Here is an 8,784-nt window from a genome sequence, read left to right on the forward strand (position 1 = left end):
GGGAGCCCCCGCCCCTGGCCCCGCCCCTAGGTCCAGGACTGACCTGGCAGGCGCCCAGGTGAGACTGCGCACCTGCTGCGCCCGCCCCGCCACCCGAGCGCACCTGCGCGGGCTGCGGACCCAGAACCCGCCTGGGCTGGGACCAAATCGACTAGTGTGACCTCGGGGCAAGTCACGCCGCTGTGCCTCAGTTTCCTCATGTGCAAAATAGGGCTGGAATACACGCAACAACATAGACGAATCTTCATGAGAATTATGCTCAGGGAAAAAAATCCACGGGTAGGCAGGCGCGGGAGGGAGGGATGAATAAAGTGCGCCAGGGAAGTTTTTTTCAGTGTTTGTTTTGTCGAGACAGGATCTGGCTCTGTTGTCCAGACTGGAGTGCCGTAGTGCGATCTTGGCTCACTGCAACCACCACCTCTCAGGTTCAAGTGATTCTCCTGCCTCAGCCTCCTGAGTAGCTGGGATTATGGGCGCACACCACCACGCCCAGCTAATTTTTGTATTTTTCTAGAGACAAAGTTCCACCATGTTGGCCAGGCTGGTCTCAAACTCCTGACTCAGGTGATCCGCCTGTCTCGGCCTCCCAAAGTGCTGGGATTACAGGCATGAGCCACTTCGCCCAGCCAGGAAAACATTTTAAATGCATCTGACTCATAAAGATGTATGGGAATGAGCTGAATTTATCCATGTAAAATGCTTAGAGTGGTATTTGAGGAACAGTTGGGGCTCAGTGAGAGCCAACTGCATGATGACAATGCAGTGACCCTGTGAGCCATGGAGAGGGTGGCCTCTAGTGGCCAACCCCAGGGCTCCGTCCTCAGCTTTCTGGAGGAAGTAAGAGAAATATTTGAATGAGGGTGTGATCCAAGAAGAAGGCACAAAAGGGTCAGTCACCTCCGACTTTCCTTTTTTCACGTCTCCTCCCAGACCCCTTCAATCACAATTGACCCCTTTCTCTTTCCTTAATTTATTAATTTATTGATTTATTTTATTTTTTTGAGACAGTCTCACTCTATAGCCCAGGCTGGAGTGCAATGGCACAATCTCAGCTCACTGCAACCTCTGCCTCCCAGGTTCAAGCGATTCTCCTGCCTCAGCCTCTGGAGTAGCTGGGATTACAGGTGTGAGCCACCACACCCAGCTAATTTTGTACTTTTAGTAGAGACGGAATGTCACCATGTTGACCAGGATGGTCTTGTACTCCTGACGTCAGGTGATCCGCCCACCTGGGCCTCCCAAAGTGCTGGGATTACAAGTGTGAGCCACTGCAACCAGCCAAGTGCGCCCTTTCAGATATCACCCTTGCACAATGATTACCACTCTCAAAATTCTCCCCCATCTCCACCCTTGGCCTCCTTCTCTTTCCTGTCTTTTTTTTTTTTTTTTTTTTACCCACATGGGAGTAGTTATCACAACCTTACTGTCTTTGTCCCCTTGGGCTGCTTTGACAAATACCATAGCCTTGGGGGCTGAAACAACACACCTTTGTTTCTCACAGTTCTAGAGGCTAGAAAGTCCCAGATCAGGGTGCCAGCATGGTTCTTCGTGGAATTCTCTTCTTCTTCTTCTTCTTTTTCTTTTTTCTTTTTTTTAGACAGAGTTTTGCTCTTTTTGCCCAGACTGGAGTGCAATGGCGTGATCTCGGCTCACCACAACCTCTGCCTCCCAGGTTCAAACCTCTGCCTCCCAGGTTCAAGCAATTCTCCTGCCTCGGCCTCCCGAGTAACTGGGATTACAAGCGCCCACCACCACGCCTGGATAATTTTTTGTATTTTTGGTAGAGACGCGGTTTCTCCATGTTGCTCAGGCTGGTCTCAAACTCCTGACCTCAAGTGATCTGCCTGCCTTGGCCTCCAAAGCGTTAGGATTACAGGCATGAGCCACTGCGCCCAGCTGGTTTTCTCTTCTTATATCCTCTCACATGCCTTCCTTTCTTTCTTCTTTTATTTTTATTTTTTCTCACAGTCTCAATCTGTTGCCAGTACTGGAGTGCAGTGGCATGATCTCGGCTCACTGCAGCCTTGACATCCTGGTCTCAGTCGGGCTCGCTAGCTCACGCCTGTAATCCCAGCACTTTGGGAGGCCGAGGCAGGCAGATCACAAGGTCAGGAGATCAAGACCATCTGGCTAACATGGTGAAACTCCATGTCTACTAAAAATACAAAAATTACTCCGGGTGTGGTGTATGGCACTCAGGGAGGGAGGAACAGGCAGCACAGCCAGGAGGTCTCAGGCTCATTGAATCCCAGCCAGAGGAGACTCCCTGTCTCGAGACATAGTTAAGACAGTGAAGAGCCAATCCCAGCTGAGGAGGGATTTTCTGAGGTCAGGAGCTCGAGATACTGGTTAGCGGTAAAAAACCTGCCCTACTAAACAAAATTAGCTGGGCTGCAGGCACACGCCTGGAATCCCAGCTACTCAGGAGGCTGAAGCAGGAGAATGGTGTGAACCTGGGAGGCGGAGCTTGCAGTGAGCTGAGATTGTGCCACTGCACTCCAGCCTGGGCAACAGAGGGAGACTCTGTGTCAAAAAAAAGAAAAGACATCCTGATCTCAAGCAGATCCTCCCACCTCAGCCTCTTGAGTAGCTGCGACCACAGCCACATATCACCATGCGCTGCTCATTTTTGTATCTTTTTGCCATGTTGGCCAGGCTGGTCTCAAACTCCTGAGTGCAAGGGATCCTCCCACCTTGGCCTCCCAAAGTGCTTGTATTACAGGCATGAGCCACTGTGCCCAGTCCTCACATGCCTTTTTCTTGATGCAAGTACGTGGAGAGACAGAAAGGTCTCATGTATCTTCTTCTTTTTGTCAGGGCATTAATTCCATCACGAGGGCCCCACCCTCAAGATTGCATCTAACCCCAATTCCCTTTTTTTTTTTTTTGAGACAGAGTCTCACTCTGTTGCCCAGGCTGAGTACAGGGCTTATCTCGCCCACTGCAACCTTGACCTCATGGATTCAAGTGATTCTCCTGCCTCAGCCTCCCAAGTAGCTGGGATTCCAGGCGTATGCCACCACGCCCAGCTAATTTTTTGTATTTTTAGTAGAGACAGGTTTTGCCTTGTTGGCCAGGCTAGTCTCGAACTCCTGACCTCAGGGAATCTGCCCTCCTCAGCCTCTCAAAGTGCTGGGATTACAGGCATGAACCACTGTGCCCAGCTGTATTATTTTCGAGACAGAGTCTCACTCTGTCACCCAGGCTGGAGTTCAGTGGTACAATCAGGACTCACGGCAGCCTTGACCTCCTGGCTCAAGTGATCCTGCCTCAGCCTCCTGAGTAGCTAGGACCATGGGCACACACAACCACATTCCTCTGGAGTTGACCACTTTGAGCCCAGTGTAGGGCCAGGGATCTTTGGCTTCTGCGCTCAGTATAGACTCTGCAGCCAAATGACTCAGATAAGTGACCTCACCACTCTCTGCCTCAGTTCCTTTTTCTTTGAGAGATGGGGTCTCACTCTGTTGCCCAGGCTGAAGTGTGATGGTGCAATCATTGCTCCCTGCAGCCTCGAATCCCTGGGCACAAATGATCCTCCTGCCTCAGCCTCTCAAAGTGTTAGGATTACAGGGGTGAGTCACCCGGCCACTGCCTTAGTTTCTTTATCTGCCAAATGGGATAGGGATACTGCCTCCCTTCTAGTGTTTGGGAGAAGGATGAAATGATTATGCAAAATGCTTAGAACAGTACCAGGCACATGGTCTTCACCACGTCAGTGTAAATTATGACTGTTCTTGTTATTCTTATTCCCACCACTGCCCTCCTGGGTCCAGCATCCATCATCACAGTCCCTGGTCTCTTAGCTGCTACGTCTGACCCCTCAAATCCACAAACAGCTGAAAGGATCTACTTGGGTTATTTTTGTTTCTTTTTTTTTTTTTTCTTTTTTTGAGACAGGGTCTTGCTGTGTTGCCCTGGCTGGTCTCCAACTCCTGAGCTCAAAGAATCCTCCGACTTCAGCTTCCCGAGTAGCTGGGATTCCAGGTACACACCACCGCACTCAGCTTAGAAAGGTTTTTTTATAAACAAATTCCATCATGCCAAAAAAAACCTCAGAAGAGTCCGGGGGCTGTGGCTCACACCTGTAATCCCAGCACTTTGGGAGGCCGAGGCGGGCAGATCACTTGAGGTCAGGAATTCGAGACCAGCCTAGACAACGTGATGAAACCCTGTCTCTACTAAAAAATACATAAATTAGCCAGGTGTAGTGGCTACCTGTAGTATCAGCTTTTCGGGGGGCTAAGGCAGTAGAATTGCTTGAGCCCGGGAGGTGGAGGTTGCAATGAGCTGAGATTGCTCCACTGCAATCCAGCCTGGGCAACGGGATTGAGACTCCTTCTTTAAAAAAAAAACCAAAAAACCCAAAAACAAACAGACCAAAAAAAGAAAAAAAAAAAAACCCGAAAACTGGAGAAGTACAATCCAGTAGAAAAATAACACGAAATATAATTTTCAATATTCTACTGGCCACATTTTTTAAAAGTAAAAAGAAACAGGTGATATCAATTTTAATAATTCTTTTCATGTATCCCAATGCATCGAAAACGTTATCATCTCAACATGTAATGAAACAGAGACAAGGTCTCTGTCACCCAGGCTGGAGTGCAGTGGGGTGACCACGGCTTACTTCAGCCTCAACCTCTTGGGCTCCAGGATCCTCTCTCTTCAGCCTCCTGAGTAGCTAGCACTACAGGCACGTGCTGTCATGCTAGGTTAATGTGTTTTGTTTTTTTCTTTTTTTTGAGACGGAGTCTCGCTCTGTCGCCCAGGCTGGAGTGCAGTGGCCGGATCTCAGCTCACTGCAAGCTCCGCCTCCCAGGTTCACACCATTCTCCCCTGCCTCAGCCTTCCTCGGCAGCTGGGACTACAGGCACCGCCACCTCGCCTGGCTAATTTTTTGTATTTTTAGTAGAGATGGTTTCACCGGGTTAGCCAGGATGGGCTCGATCTCCTGATTCCTGTGATCCTCTGTCTTCCAGCCTCCCAAAGTGCTGGGATTACAGGCTTGAGCCACCGCTACTGCCAACCACTTTAAAAATGTAATATTTTTATTTTATTTTATTTTATTTTATTTTTGTTTTTATTTCACAGACAGGGTCTTCTGTCAAATTCAGACTGGAGGCAGTGGTGGTCACAGCTCACTGCAGCCTTGACTCCTGACCTCAAGTGATCCTCCCACCTCAGCCAAATAGCTGGAACTACAGGCTGCACCACCATGCCTTGCTATTTTTGTATTTTCTTATTTATTTATTATTTATTTATTTATTTTTTTGAGACGGAGTCTCGGCCTGGTCGCCCAGCCTGGAGTGCAGTGGCCGGATCTCGGCTCAGCTCTGCAAGCTCCACCTCCCGGCTTAGCCATTCCTCCTGCCTCAGCCTCCCCGAGCTGGGACTACAGGCTCACCACCTCGGGCCTTTCCGCTTTGGCTTTTGTATTTTTAGAGACGGGTTTCACTGGTTAGCCGGGATGGCCTCGACCCTCCTCGACTCAAGTATCCGCCTCGCCTCGGGCCTCCCAAAGTGCTGGGATTACAGGCTTGAGCCACCGCTACCGGGTTTTGTATTTTTAGTAGAGACCGCTTCTCCAGGTTGCTCAGTTTGGCCTCAAAATGCCTGGGCTCAAATGATCCGCTTTGCCTCACCCTCCCAAATGTTGGGATTACAGGCGGAGCCACCACTGCACCCACAGCATTGTTATTTTTGAGACAGAGTCTCAGTCACCCAGGCTGGAGTGCAATAGTGAAATCAGTACTCACTGCAGTCTTTGACTCCTAAGCTCAACGATCCTCCCTCAGCCTCCTGCAAGCACACCACCACCCCCTTGTTAGCTGAGCACTTTTTCTTTTTGAGTTGAGTTTTCGGCCTTGTTGCCCAGGCTGGATTGCATTAGCTGCACCTTTGGCTCATTGCAAAGCCCTCGCCTCCTGGGTTCAGGATTTTCTGCCTCAGCCTCCCCGGGAGTAGCTGGGATTACATACTCTGCCACCATGCCTGGCTAATTTTTGTATTTTTAGTAGAGACAGTGTTTCACCACGTTGGCCAGGCTGGTCTCAAATTCCTAACTTCATGTGATCCACCTGCATCAGCCTCCTAAAGTGCTGGGATTTTTTTTTTGAGACGAGTCTGCTCTGTCAGCCCAGGCTGAGTGCAGTGGCCGGATCTCAACTCACTGCAACCTCCGCCTCCCAGGCTTGGCACCATTCTTCCTGCCTCAGCCTCCCCGAGTAGCTGGGACTACAGCTCACACCTCAAGCAGTTTTTGTATTTTTTTAGTAGAGATGGGGTTTCACCATAAAGAAGCCAGATGGTTCATCTCCTGATCGCTGCGGATCCCCGCTGGCTCCTCCCAAAGTGCTGGGATTACAGGCTTGAGCCACCGCGCCCGGCCTAACTGATCAATTTTTAGAGACCTGATCTCGCTCTGCGGCCCAGGAGTGCAGTGGTGTAATCCTAGCTCACTACAGCCTCCAACTACAAGAATCAAGCTATCCTTCCTGCCTCAGCTCCTTCCCGAAAGCAGCTGGGACTATAGGAGACACCACCACGCCTGGACTAATTTTTAAAAATTTGTCAGCCGGGCGCCGTGGCTCAAGCCTGTAATCCCAGCACTTTAGAGGCCGAGATCGGCAGATCACGCAGATCAGGAGATCAAGACCATCCTGGGCCACAGGAAACTCGCTCTACTAAAAATGCAAAAAAAAAAATCCAGCCGCTGCAGGTGTAGCGGGCTTCTGTAGTCCCAGCTACTCGGGAGGTTGAGGCAGGAGAATGGCATGTAAAACCCAGGAGGCAGGCGGAACTGCAGTGAGCTGGAGATCCGGACACTGCTCCCTCCAGCCTGGGCTTACAGAGCCGGTGACTCTGTCTCAAAAAAAAAAAAAAAAAAAAAAATTTGTCAAATAGGTAAATGGCTCACACCTGCAACCCTACTTTGGCAGGCTGAGGTGGGCGGATCGCTTGAGGCCAGGAATTCGAGACCAGCCTGGCCAACATGGCAAAACCCTGTCTCTACTAAAAATACAAAAATTAGCTGTGCATGGTGGCAGGCGCCTGTACTAGGGAGGCTGAGGCAGGAGAAGCTTTGAACCGGGAGGTGGAGGTTGCAGTGAGCCAAGATTGTGCCATTGCACTCCACCTTGGGCAACAAGAGCAAAACTCCATCTCAAAAACAAACAAACAAAAAAACCACGGGAAGCTAGGAAGGACCCAAGTATGAATTCCCCTCCAGAGCCTTCAGACAGGGCATAGCTCTACCATCACCTTGACTTTGGACTTCTAGCTTCCAGAGCTGTGAGACAATACATGTCTGTTTTAAACCACCCAGTTTGTGCTAATTAATTACTGCAAGCCTGGAAATGAATGGAGTCTGTTTCTTCCTCTTCTCCAGCAGGCCTCAGCTTGCCCACCCACAGCTCAGAGGCTTGTCCTGACCTCTAGCTTGGGCAAGTCACCCTGTGTGTGTTCTCAGGTCCACCTGATCACACATACCGTCATTCCTAATCAGCTACCACAGATTCTAAGCCGGGTCAGAAGAACAAACTCTTGGCCGGGCGCTGTGGCTCAAGCCTGTAATCCCAGCACTTTGGGAGGCCGAGATAGCGGATCACGAGGTCAGGAGATCGACCATGCTGGCTAACACGGTGAAACCCCGCCTCTACTAAAAATACAAAAATTGAAGCCGGGCGCAGGGCGGGCTGTGGTCCCAGCTACTCGGGAGGCTGAGGCGGAGAATGAAGGTGGAACCCGTGAGGCGGAGCTTGCAGTGAGCTGGAGATCCCGCCACTGTACTCCAGCCTACATAGAGTTTGGTGACCCGCCTCCAAAAAAAAAAAAAAAAAAAAAAAAAAAAAAAAAAAAAAAAAAAAAGAACAAAACTCTTAGCCGGGTGCAGTGGCTCACACTTGTAATCCCAGGACTTTTGAAGGCCAGGGCAGGAGGATCACTTGAGCCAAGGAGATTGAGACCAGCCTGGGCAATATAGTGAGACCGGGTCTCAGCAAAAAAAAAAAAAAAAAAAAAAAAAAAAAAAGGCTGGCAGGGTAACACTCCATCTCAGAGTCCGCCATCTGAGGCTGAGATGAGAGGATTGAGCCTGTGGAGGTGGAGGCTGCAGGAGCTGTGAGGCGGGCCACTGCACTCCAGCCTGGGTACAGAGAGAGAGACCCTGTCTCAAAAGCACATCCATTATGGCCAGCACGTGGCTCACAGACTATAATCCCAGCACTTGGGATGCTGGCGCAGGAGACGGCTTGGAGCCCAGGGAGTTCAAGTCTAAGACCAACCTGGCAACATGGGGAGACCCTGCCCTACAAAAATGCAACAAAAAAATAGGCCAGGCCCAGTGGCTCACGCCTGCAATCCCAGCACTTTGGGAGGCCGAGGCGGCGGACCACAAGGTCAGGATCGAGACCATCCTGGCCAACACAGTGAAACCGCCTCTACTAAAAAAAAACGAAAAACTGGATCAAGCGGGTGGCTCACGCCTGTAACCCGCACTGCAGGTCAGACGTGGGCGGATCATGAGGTCAGAGATCGAGACCATCCTGGCTAACACGGTGAAACCCCTCGCTCTACTAAAAATACATTTAAAAAAAAATGAGCCGGGCGTGGTGGCTGGCACCTGCAACCCAGCTACACGAGGCTGAGGCAGGAGAATGGTGTGAACCCGGGAAGCTGAGCCGGCAGTGAGTGGGATCGCCACCTCGCACTCCAGCCTGGGTGTGACAAAGCAAGACTCCTTCTCAAAAAAGAAAAACAAAAAAAAAACAAAACAAAAAAACC

This window comes from Papio anubis, chromosome 20 (genome assembly GCF_008728515.1).
Source record: "Papio anubis isolate 15944 chromosome 20, Panubis1.0, whole genome shotgun sequence".
Lineage (NCBI taxonomy): Eukaryota > Metazoa > Chordata > Mammalia > Primates > Cercopithecidae > Papio > Papio anubis.